The sequence below is a fragment of the Balaenoptera ricei genome, chromosome 2, assembly GCF_028023285.1.
Source record: "Balaenoptera ricei isolate mBalRic1 chromosome 2, mBalRic1.hap2, whole genome shotgun sequence".
Classification (NCBI taxonomy): domain Eukaryota; kingdom Metazoa; phylum Chordata; class Mammalia; order Artiodactyla; family Balaenopteridae; genus Balaenoptera; species Balaenoptera ricei.
This window is the reverse complement of record NC_082640.1, coordinates 70,132,887-70,146,107: the sequence shown is the minus strand read 5'-3', so window position 1 is coordinate 70,146,107 and position 13,221 is coordinate 70,132,887.

The following is a 13,221-nucleotide window of genomic DNA, read 5'->3' as shown; positions in this document are numbered from 1 at the left end:
AAAATATATTAAGCAATTTACAAAATTAACATTAATTAAAATGGGAAATATGTTAACTTCAAGAGTCCGGGTAACTGAGGCAAGAGGCATTCTTCTAATTATCCAGATAACAGTCTATATTCTCCACTTTATGTCTAATAAATATAAAAGCACTTTGAGGGAATTCCCTGGCAGTCCAGTGGTTAGGACTCAGTGCGTCCACTGCAGGAGGCATGGGTTTGATCCCTGGTGGAGGAACTAAGATCCCACAATCTGCCTGGCTAAAAAAAAAAAAAAAAAAGCACTTTGAGAAATTAAGAAGTTATATGCCACCCCGCCCCCCCAGAAAAGCCCAGAGCTGAAGCTCTGAGGGTTTGAATCTCAGTTTCATCATTTACTACTTGTTGACATTTGTGTTTCAGTTCCTTATTATTAATAATAGTATCTACTTCATAGGGTTAAGAGGAGGATTAAATGATAGTACTTAATAAATGTTACCTATTATTATCCATATAATTTGTAAATTGACCCTTTTAGAAAATGTAAAGGCTTTGGTAATTGATTGTAAGTCTATCTGAATCTAACTACCACAGTTGTAAGGCACTGACATATTAATGTCTAAGACTGTCCTCTTTTTCATGTGAGGAATACTAGAAATATATTTTCCTTAGCAATTGCACCAGAAATATAAAAAATAACTTTCTCATAGACCATGTCATTAAAACTTTTAGAACTGTTTGATGTTTTAAAAAGTGAATAGTGTTGAAAACACATGAGGCTGTCAGAGGAGCTGCAGATGGAATTGGAACCTCTGGCTTCAGTGTGGTCGGGTTTCTCCAGTATTACCTCAACGAGCTGGGAGACCGGGTCTATATGCTGAAGAAGCTTGACCCTATGGGACAACAGACCTGCTCGGCCCATCCTGTTCGGTTCTCCCCAGATAAATATTCTAGACACCAAATCACCATCAAGAGACACTTCAAGGTGCTCATGACCCAGAAACCGTGCTCCATCCTCTGAGGATCTTTTAAAATTTCATGTCTCTTCTGCCTGCTAGCCTTCGAGAGACTTTCTGAAACCAAGCTCTCCAATCCGTGAGCCTTGAAGCCTTCCTACGACCCTTGCTCTTCGGAATCCGGTCTCATCATTGCCTTTGATCATGCTTGTTGTGAGGCAATGATGGTAGCATCCCCTTTAAAGGGAAAATGTTTGAATCTTTTCATACTTCGAATCACTCCCAGGTTATTAAAATGATTTGAAAGAGCTAAAAAAAAAAAAAGAGTGAATAGTGTTAAAGGAAAAATAGACTATCAAAGAACACGGATTGAGTATAGAGTGTAAAAGTTTTTCTGGAAAGCTGGAAACCCAGTCCAGTGGTGAGGTTTGAAAGAAGAAAAATGGGGTAAATCTTTTAAAACTAAAAGACCATGAACTGTTTCTAAACCACATTTAAAAAGCAAAGTCTCTGTGTCTTATCTATTGGCTGGTGTTATTTGGGCTTATCACTTAGGTAAGTACTGGACTGGCTGGTGGTAGTGGTTTGCTATGTACTTGAGGACTCCATCTCAAGACTGTGGCATCGACTTGCCCCTGCCTTGTACATAACATGCCCAAGTTGGGTTCGTATCACCCAGTTGGGTCTGCATCAGCATTAGTAATCAAGGTGACGAGCCCAGGGATTTTTTTTTTTTTAACAAGCAAATATTTTGGTGTGTCTTTATTTTTATTTTTTATTTTTTTAACATCTTTATTGGAGTATAATTGCTTTACAATGTTGTGTTAGTTTCTGCTATATAACAAAGTGAATCAGCTATATGTTTACATATATTCCCATATCCCCTCCCTCTTGCGTCTCCCTCCCTCCCACCCTCCCTATCCCACCCCTGTAGGTGGTCACAAAGCATGGAGCTGATCTCCCTATGCTATGCGGCTGCTTCCCACTAGCTATCTAATTTACATTTGATAGTGTATATATGTCAACGCAACTCTCTCACTTCATCCCATCTTACACTTCCCCCCTCCATGTCCTCAAGTCCATTCTCTACATCTGTGTCTTTATTCCTGTCCTGCCCCTATGTTCATCAGAACCTTTTTTTTTTTAGATTCCAATATTTGTTTTTCTCTTTCTGACTTACTTCACTCTGTATGACAGACTCTAGGTCCATCCACCTCACTACAAATAACTCAATTTTGGGTTTTTTTATGGCTGGGTAATATTCCATTGTATATATGTGCCACATCTTCTTTATCCATTCATCTGTCGATGGACACTTAGGTTGCTTCCATGTCCTGAGCCCAGAGATTATTAATTAGGATCTGGTCAGCTACAAATAACAGAAAAAACTAAAACTAAATAAACTAAAATAACAATAAACAAGGTAGAAAGTTTGTCTCTCACGTACAAGAAGTTTGGAGGTAGTAAGTTCATAGTTGGTATGGTGCTCCATGGTGTTAGGAAACTGGTATCCTGTTTTCTTGCTTTACCACGTGAGCATTCCATTCTCAAGTTCACCTGATTGTCTGAGATGGCTTCTAGAGCTCCAACTGCATTCCAGTCATCAGGAAGGAGGAAAGAGAGAAGGGCATGACTCAACATTTTAAGAACGTTTCCCAGAAGATGCATACGACAATTCTGGTTACATCCAGAATGTAATCTCATGGCCACACACAGCTGCAAAGGAGGCTGGGAATATAGTCTTTATTCTTGCTGGTCATGGCCCAGTAAAAACTCAGGGTTTCTATTACTGTGGAAGAAGGGGTGAAAAGATGTTGGGGGAAAATTAGTAGACTGCCACAAACAATAAAATAGAAAAAAATAAACGAATGTTTTTATTTTGCAAATCTAGAACTTTAGAGTGTTTCCAAAAATATTAAGAATGTGAATAACTAGTACTTTCACAATAAGGCACATAAGCAGTTCTCGGCACAAGAAGACTATTACATCACTGTACGTTGTATTAGACCTTTGGGGATCTTTCCTGGACTACATCCTTAAACCATAACATCAGCTCTACTAAGAACTAAAAGTCTGACCACGATCAAATCACTTTATTGCTCTGAGTCTGTTTGCTCTTTTGTAAGACAGAAGGTATGGATTAGATCAGTGGTCCCCAACCTTTTTGGCACCAGGGACTGGTTTCGTGGAAGACAATTTTTCCACAGATGGGGGTGGAGTGGGGGGAGGATGGTTTCTGGATGATTCAAGCGCATTACATTTATTGTGCACTTTATTTCTATTATTATTACATCGTAATATATAATGAAATAATTATGCAACTCACCATAATGCTGACAGGAGGTGGAGCTCAGGCAGTAATGTGAGCGATGGGGAGCAGCTGTAAATACAAATGAAGCTTTGCTCGCTTGCCGCTCACCCGCTGTGTGCCTGGTTCCTAACGGGCCATGGACCAGTACCTATCCATGGCCCAGGGGTTGGGGACCCCTGGATTAGATGATCCCAAAGGTACTGTTTTAATGGAGGATACTGAAGAGTAATAAATCAACAGGTATTTATTGAGTGTTATGTGTTTTAGGTAATAAGCCATATTGGTAAGATAAGATAACCCTTGAAACACCTTTTCTATGTTTGGAAGCTCCTCCCTTATGAGTTCATCCCTAAGATAGAAGCAAAAAACTCATCTTCTCAGGGTTCCACACAGCTAGATATATCCTGGGTACCCCAGTTCCACAACAAAATGAGACTGCAGGTCAGAAGAGGGTGAAGTGAAGATGGAGGCACTGCTTGCGATCCATTCTGGCAAAAAAACAACCAGCTTCCAAGGGCAGCAGAGCTAGACGTGCTAGGGGTCATGTTCAGTGTCCAGTGTCAGCAGTGAGAGTACAAGTGCACTTTTGCCCAGTGGTGGCACCAGGAGAGTCTCCACTAGAGCAACAGAACAGCACAGTTTTGGCATCAGCCTGGTGTAGCTGCCAAGCCTCATTTCCTGCCCACTCAGAGATTCTAGGAGCCATCTGTATCCTTTAATAAATTTCTTTTCTGTTTAAACTGCTAATGAGACCAGATTCTGTTATTTGCAATGAAGAGCCCTAACACACGTTGACCAATTATAAATGATAGAAGACAATATACAGTTACATGCTGATTTGCTTGGAACCCAAAAGTTGTTAAAGTGCTTGAGGAAAGAAAGATGAACAAGAGCTGGAGAAGTCAGGGAAGACTTCTGGAAAGATCTGGAACCTGACCAGAATCTTGGAATTAGGTAGGATTTGGATGGGAAGGTGCCCTAAAATAAGAGAAATAACAGAAGCATAAAAAAATGTTGGGGAAATTGAAAAATAAAGTTAAGATAGCTATTTTGAACAGAAGGATCTCATCATAGGTTTTTTTTCATAGCTCCTAAAAGGTTTTAAATATTGTTTTTATATAATATTTGATACCTACAGTATAATATATATAATATTTATATATGTTATAAAGCACAATAGAATATACATACTTGTGAACATACCATCCAACCTAAGAACTAGCCAACATCTTACATCTAACTCTGTGTTTATCCCTTCTCTGATTCCCCTTCCTACTGAGATCACCATTGTCCTGAATTTTCTATTTATCATTCCTTTTAAAAATAGTTTTTGTATATAGGTATAGGCCTAAACAATATAAGCAATATGTTGTTTAATATTGCTTGTTTTTGAGCTTTATAAAGATGGTATCAAACTGTATGCAATCAGCTTGGGCTTACTTCCTCACTTCATATTTTGTTCTGTGATTCTTCCATGTTGTTTCACACAGCTGTAGTTTAGAAAATTTTCACTGCTCTGTACAATTCTTTACTGAATGTACCACAATTTATTTAACTATTCTCTTGTTTGATAAACATTTGAAATGGTTTGAGGTTTTCTGCAACTCTGAACAGAACAGTGGTGCTATTTAGTATTCTTTTTTTTTTTTTTTTTAATTGATTTTTGGCTGCATTGGGTCTTCATTGCTGCGTGGGCTTTCTCTAGTTGTGGTGAGCGGGGCCTCCTCTTCATTGCGGTGCGCGGGCTTCTCATTGCGGTGGCTTCTCTTGTTGCGGAGCACAGGCTCTAGGCCCACGGGGTTCAGTAGTTGTGGCTCACGGGCTCTAGAGCGCAGGCTCAGTAGTTGTGGCGCACAGGCTTAGTTGCTCCGTGGCATGTGGGATCTTCCCGGACCAGGGCTCGAACCCGTGTCCCCTGCATTGGCAGGCGGATTCTTAACCACTGCGCCATCAGGGAAGCCCTATTTAGTATTCTTATACATATATTTTATATATGCATTCTTAGATATGTATTGTTACATATGTATTTGTATATATATGTGTGTGTGTATATAGGAACAAAGACCTTGAGAGGACAGGTGGAAGGGATAGCCTTTGATGGCAGCACTTCTCTCCACTCAAATATGAAGGATGAGGCGTTTAGATATAAGTGTGTTATTAGGTTTTTGATAGGAAGTTAAGAATCAGAGAAGATGACTGAGTCACTCTGTGGCTGAAGTTTTCCCAGGTAAGTGCAATGGAAGGAAAAAGGAACAAGGGACTTGAAGTATTTGCAGGAAGTGATGGACCTTGGAATCTGAACTGGATAGAGTAATGACAGGAGGAGACTGAGTGAAGACTTAAATGAAGCTGAGCTCTGGATGGGGCCTAAAGTTTGTTTCCAGGAGAGCACTTGAGCAAGTAAGCGCATTATGGTCAAAGGGTAGCGTGTTTAAATTTGTGATATTGGAGGTTGTACCATGCAAAGGTCCAGACTATCAGTTGGGGTCTCCTTACTCCTCAAAGGTTAAGTACAATGAACTCAAATCCCCATCACTTCCACTTTCTGTAAAAGTTGAGGGCCTTCCCAAGAATTTTGTAAATACCCAGTGAGACCTAGGTTCTCAGGGTCATCTGGGCCTCTGAGCTCCTGAATCTCACATGTTATTTCTGTTCTGAACTGTTTCAAATTAGGCCCTTTCTCCAGTTACCACAATAAAAGTCACTCATTCAGTAGATGTACCCTACTTTGTGGGACGCCTAGAGAAAGGGTTATATCATATCTGGCAAAGCCTTCATCTCCATGCCACTTTCCCTCCTTTTCTCTCTCCTTCCCATCTCCTCTGTTATGGAGACCATTTTCCCATCTTCTTAAGCTTGGAGACAATTGACACCCTCAGGACAGGGGTGGGAGGCAGTGTAGGTGGGTGCTCACTAACCTCAAGCACTTACTAAAATATAGTATTCTTCCCAGCAAGAACACTTCTCTCCCTAAGAGGACTTTAGTGCTATCCATTAAGGTAGTCAAATGCCCTTAACCTCCATTCAAATAGAATTTCATGGAAACAAAGGGTGATAAGAAAATATACTCAAGGTGTGGTGGACTAGAAACAAGCCATCTGAGAGACTGAGACCAGTACTATTTGACTTTCAGGTCTCATGTTTTTAAATTATTTCTTCTGTGTTCCCAATAGTAAGGTATTTTGCACTTCTGAAAAAATATTTGAAAAAAGGAAAAATGCTTTAGATTACTTTTGACGCTTTCATAATTTTAAAATGTTGTAGGTTCAAATGCTTTACAGCACACCCTCACCAGATGAGGGAGCTGGGGAGCCGTTCCTTAAGTGTTTTCATGACCAAGGAGCGTATTTTGAAGATTCAAAGTTTAAGAGATGTTATTCAAAGTATGAAAGAAAATTTCCCTGATGGCATTTGAATGGCAAAATTTCCTAGATAGGGGGACTTCCCTGGTGGCGCAGTGGTTATGAATCCGCCTGCCAATGCAGGGGACACGGGTTCGAGCCCTGGTCCGGGAAGATCCCACATGCTGCGGAGCAACTAAGCCCGTGTGCCACAACTACTGAACCTGCGCTCTAGAGCCCGCGAGCCACAACTACTGAGCCCGCATGCCTAGAGCCCGCGCTCCACACGAAGAGAAGCCACCACAATGAGAAGCCAGCGTACCACAACAAAGAGTAGCCCCCGCTCGCCGCAACTAGAGAAAGCCCGCGTGCAGCAACAAAGACCCAACACAGCCAAAAATAAATAAATAAATAAATATTTAAAAAAAAAATTTCCTAGATAGAATACAAAAAACTATGAACTGCAAAAGATCAATAAACTGGACTTCATCAAAATTAAAAACTTTTTGTTCTTCAAAGAAAATGAAAAAACAAACCACAGGCAGGGAGAAAATAGTTGCAAATCATATATTTGACTAAGGACTTGTATCTAGAGTGTATAAAGAACTCTTAAAAAAAAAAAAAACTCAAGAATAAGACAAACAACCCAGTTCAAAATGGGCAAAAGAGGGACTTCCCTGGTGGTCCCGTGGTTAAGGTTCCGCCCTTCCACTGCAGGGGGCATGGGTTCGATCCCTGGTGTGGGGACGGGGTGGGGTGGGGAATGGGCAAAAGATTTAAACATTCACGTCACCAAAGGAGATATACGGATATTAGATAAGCATATAAAAAGATGCTCCATATCATTAGTCAGTAGGGAAGTATAAATTAAAACCACAATGAGGTACCAGTATGCATCCAATAGAATGACTTACATTTTAAAAGACTGACCACACCAGATACTGGCAAAGATGTAGAACACCTGGAACTCTCCTACACTACTGATGGGAATGTAAAATAGTTTAAACACTTTGGAAAATAGTTTGGAAGTTTCTTTAAAAGTTAAACATACACCTACTGTATGACCCAGTCATTTTACTCTTGGGTATCTCGAGAGAAATGAAAACGTATCCATATAAAGACTTGTACACAGATGTTCATAGCAGCTTTATTTGTAATAGCCAAAAAACTAAAAACAATACAAATATCCATCAAAAGGCGAATAAACAAATTGTGACATAGCCATAGAATGGTTTGCTACTCAGCAGTCAATGGACTATTGACACACACAACATGGGTGAACCTCAGTAAGTATGCTCAAAGAAGCCAGACCCCCCAAAAAAGCATGTTAAAGAGTACATACCATAAAATTCCATTTATATAAAATTCTAGTTATGTATAGGATGGATAAACAACAAGGTCCTGTGATAAACCATAATGAAAAAAATATTAAAAATATATGTATAACTGAGTCACTTTGCTGTACAGCAGAAATTAAACACAACATAGTAAATCAACTATACTTCAATAAAACTTAAATAAATAAATAAAATTCTAGAAAATGCAAACTATAGTAGGGCAATGGGCAGATGAGGGAGGGATTCTAAAGGGGCACAAGGAAACTGTTGGGAGGTACTGGATGTGTTTTATTATCTTGATTGTGGTGATGGTTTCTCCACATAATGTCAAAACTGTTCAAATGTCCTTTCTACGTATGCCATCTATCATATGATTATGTCTCAATAGATCTGTAAAAAAAGGTTCAAAGTATAAGAGATGTTTTTTAAATACAGAAGAAAATTCCCTCAATAGAATTTAAACTAATTTGAATGTATTTATTGAGTTCCCAGTTCTCAACGGTATATAGCACTGAATTTGGGACCTGTTACCTTACAGAAATTGAATGAGTAATCACTTTTTTTCTTCTTCTTCTTCTTATTTTTTGTACGAAAAAAATAAATAAAACCAAAACAAAACCAAACAAGGGACTTCCCTGGTGGTCCAGTGGGTAAGACTCCGCATTCCCAATGAAGGGGGCCTGGGTTCTAGCCCTGGTCCAGGAAGATCCCACATGCCACGGAGCAACTAAGCCCATGCGCCACAACTACTGAGCCTGCGCTCTACAGCCCGCGAGCCACAACTACTGAGCCCACATGCCACAACTACTGAAGCCTGCATGCCTAGCGCCCATACTGCGCAACAAGAGAAGCCACCACAGTGAGAAGCCCGTGCACCGCAACGAAGAGTAGCCCCTGCTCACCGCAACTAGAGAAAGCCTGCACACAGCAACAAAGATGCAACGCAGCCAAAAATAAATAAATAAATATATATTTTAAAAAAGGGCCATGTGAATTAACTGACTATTTTATTTTATAATTGTTCTCTCCCATAGTCTTAATCCTTCAAGGTGAGAATTTTTTTTTTATGTTTACATTGCAAATGGCTAAATGTCTTGAAGTAAAACAAAATAATTTCATGTGAAAAAATTACATATTTTTTATTGCCTATGAGGGCAGAAAAGTTAGGACAAAAAGTTTTGAGTAAAAGCCAAGAAATATTTCTTTTTTATAAGAAGGCACTGCAGTACATTACAGATGGAGTTTTTTTAGAAACTCGCTAAGGATTTTTCCTTTTCTAAAACAGGACGATTCAACAGATAGTTTTACAGAGTATAGAAAAACACATGAGGAGGAAGGATTCTTTGGGTTCAGGGAGCTCTCAGGCAGGTAACACATTGCTATGGAAAGAGCCTGGGCAGGTGAGACACTAGATCCCAAATGCATGCCGCAACTAAGAGTTTGCATGCCACAACTAAGGAGCCCGTGCCACAACTAATTTGCCATTGGTTTATAGTGTAACCCAAACTTTTCTGGATACCAATATCTTCTAAAAACAGAGATCACACTGGATCATGCTGCTTAATTTATATGCCCTGGGACATTGTTTACAGGGTCTGGCCAGAAAGAGAAGGGTTATCTATTCAACAAGTATTTATTGATTGTCTATATGCCAGGTATGGTTCTCAGAGCTAGTGATGAAATGGCGAGCGTGACAGATGAGGTGAACCAACAGGGAACCAAAAAATAAACAAGTAAATAAACAAAGAAGATAACGAAGGGAGAAAACAAAGTGGTATTGTGACAAAGAGTGACAAGAAGGACAATGTACTGAGGATGAGGAAGTGACACCTGGGCACAGTCTACAGAAAGAAGTAGGCAGCCAAGCAAAGGGTGAAGACTGCTCCACACTGAGTAAACAGGAACAAGCAGGTGTGTTCAGAAGGAGGAAAGAAGGTCACGGTGGCCAGAGTTTGGTGACTAAGGCGGAAAGTAGGATGAGGTGAGGTCTGGTGCAGGCAGAGCTGGAAAGTTCTTTTTTTTTTTTTTTTTAATATTTATTTAATTGGTTGCACCGGGTCTTAGTTGCGGCAGGCGGGCTCCTTAGTTGCAGTTTGCGGGCTCCTTAGTTGTGGCACGTGGGCTCCTTAGTTGCGGCATGCATGTGGGATCTAGTTCCCTGACCAGGGATTGAACCCAGGCCCTCTGTATTTGGAGCACAGGGTCTTAACCACTGGGCCACCAAGGAAGTTCCAGAGCTGGTAAATTCTGATGAAGGTTTTGGAGATGGAGCCACTGCTGGGCCTTAAGTGGGAGACTAATGTTTGTTTGTTTTTGAAGATCCTCTAGCTGCTCTATGGAGAATGGACTATTAGGCAGCCAGAGGGAAAGCAGAGGTCCAGTTAAGATTCTTATGTTTGGAAGACAGAACTTAAAGGCAGCCCCATTCCTGATGTTTGTGGGACCCAGGGCAAAAGGTCAAATGGAGGCCAAATACCAAATGCTTACCTATGCAACAGTGATAAATTAAGCTGCAGTTCATGAAATAAAATGTTCTATCCTCCTATCTTGAAAAATATACTTTCACAACAACATGGAAGTCTAAGATGGAATTGAGACTTCTCAGATTCCGTGGAATGCCATAATGCACCTTGGGGAGAGCCGGCCCCCCAGCCTTCCTCCCTCTGCTCCCTGTTCTCATCTCCCCTCCAAGTCCATCCCACACTGCAAGGGTTTTCACCCACAGGTGCGTGGACTTCCAACCCATGAGCCAAGCTCTGTCCACACCTCTTTCAAATAGTTCCTTGGCCACACTTGGGCCTAGGGTAGTCCACACCTGGGCGTAGTATGCCACTCTGTTCTCAGGAGGATGGATCAGGGAAAGAATCCCTGCAGGCCCTGCACTGTTTAGAGAGGGAATTCTGGAGTCTTGGGTGACCAGAGAATGGTCTAGAAGCTGGGGCACAGGCTCTGTGCAGGCATGACCCTTTGGCCCTGAGGACTCCTCATGGTGTGGTGAGGGGTGTGGCCAGACAAGGGCCAGAGTGGAGGGACTTCCCTGGTGACACAGTGGATAAGACTCTGTGCTCCCAATGCAGGGGGCCCTGGTTTGATCCCTGGTGAGGGAACTAGATCCCACATGCGTGCCGCAACTAAGGAGCCCATGTGCCACAACTAAGGAGCCCGCCTGCCGCAACTAAGACCCGGCACAACCAAATAAATAAATAAATAAATATTTTAAAACAAAAAACAAAAAACAGGACCAGAGTGGAGGCTCTGAAGCCCAGGGCCAGAGCAGGACTCTTCAGAGTTTTCTGACAGTTTGGATGTGGGTGGTGCTGGGAAGAGAGAAATCAAGATGATTAGAGTGGGGTGAGGGAGTGGAATCAAGTGCTCCAGTTGAGGTATTTTGAGTTTGTGATGCCCACTGAGACATCCAAGTAGAAATTCCAAGGAGGCAGTTGGTTGTGTGTCTGAAACTCAGGAGGAGAGGTCTAGACCAGCAGTAATAAAATTGGGAGCTCATCAACATATAGATGGTGGAGGTCATGTAAGCAGAGAATGTAGACAAAAAAAGGGACTGAGTCTGAGGCGCTATCAACTAATAAATGCTCACCAGCAAAATCTGGAGAATACTAAAAAGTACAAAATAAAAAAGAAAATAGTCTCACCCATACTTTTACCTCCTAAAAATAAACACTGTTAACATCTTGAGATATGTTCTTTGTCTTTTCTCTCTCAATCTCTCCCTCTCTCTCCATCATATACATTTACACTGTATTTTAATAATAAAATGGTGCTCATATGTACATAATTTTTTTTTTTTTTTAATTTTATTTATTTATTTATTTTTATTTTTGGCTGTGTTGGGTCTTCGTTTCTGTGCGAGGGCTTTCTCTAGTTGTGCCAAGCGGGGGCCACTCTTCATCGCGGTGCGCGGGCCTCTCACTATCGCGGCCTCTCCTGTTGCGGAGCACAGGCTCCAGACGCGCAGGCTCAGTAGTTGTGGCTCACGGGCCTAGTTGCTCCGCGGCATGTGGGATCTTCCCAGACCAGGGCTCGAACCCATGTGCCCTGCATTGGCAGGCAGATTCTCAACCACTGCGCCACCAGGTAAGCCCCTGTACATAATTTTTATAAGTGCTTTTGTCATTATTTTTGGAACATTTTCCCGTGCCATTACATTACTCTTTTAAAGAGAGATTTTTAAACTGATGCATTAAATTTCATCATGTAGATGTATCATAAAATCCTCTATTTTTGGACATTAATTTTTTAAGATAATATAATCTATTACTTTTTTAACACAGAGAAATTCAAAGAAGGGAAGCAAAAATTGCCCATAATCTTCCTGCCTAGGAAATATCAGTTCATTTATATGGACAGAAAAATCTAACAAAATACAAAAAGGTACAAAATGAAAAGTGAAAGCTTTTCTTCCCACTCAGTAAGTCTTTCTTTCTAAAGGTAATTACTGTGAACAAATTCTTGTATTTTCTTCCAAGGGGGAAAAAAACAAAAAACAAAAAACACTGAATTCAATAAAAGAGAGCAAACAAGTTGAGTATAAAAAGAAAAATTAATTTGTGTCTACAGCTTGTTATTATGAGTAATGCTGAAATATACATCTCTGTTGTATATAAATCTGTTGTGCACATCTCTGCTTATTTCCCTAAAATAAATTTGAACTGTATGCATTATGGACATTATATGAAATTTTTTTTTTCAACAGTTTATAAACTAAGTTTGAAGGACTCTAGATATGTCAGTTTCTAAGTTTGGCCCCAGATTCATAAAACTTAAAAGAAGTGTGGATTATGATCTATTCAAATCTATTGAACTTACGCCAAATATGGTTTGATACCACCTGAAATTGAAGGTATGTATCAAAATTAGAGAAAGGGGTGGTAGATAAAGGAAAAATAATCATATTATGGTTATTTATGGCATGGCCAAGATCTTTAGTGGCATTATAACTGGAGATACTTGAAAATGTCACAGCCAAACAAACTTACCTGACGACTATCAAATAAAACTAATTTTACCTATCTATTATTTGGCAAGATACCAAGACATTTTAGAAGATCATTAGCCTGGCAATTAGAAGATGTGTCCCTGTTCTACCCCTAGCTAGCTATGTAACCATAAAGGACACCACCAAACTCACTGAGGCTCAGTTTTGCTATTTATAAGATGGGGTGATTGGATACCCTGACCCCTACGGTCTAGCTCTAAAATTCTAAAATGAACTCAGTCTCCCATTCTCTTTACACAGAAGCCCCATATCAGATACTAGACTAGGATCTAGTTATAAAGGTC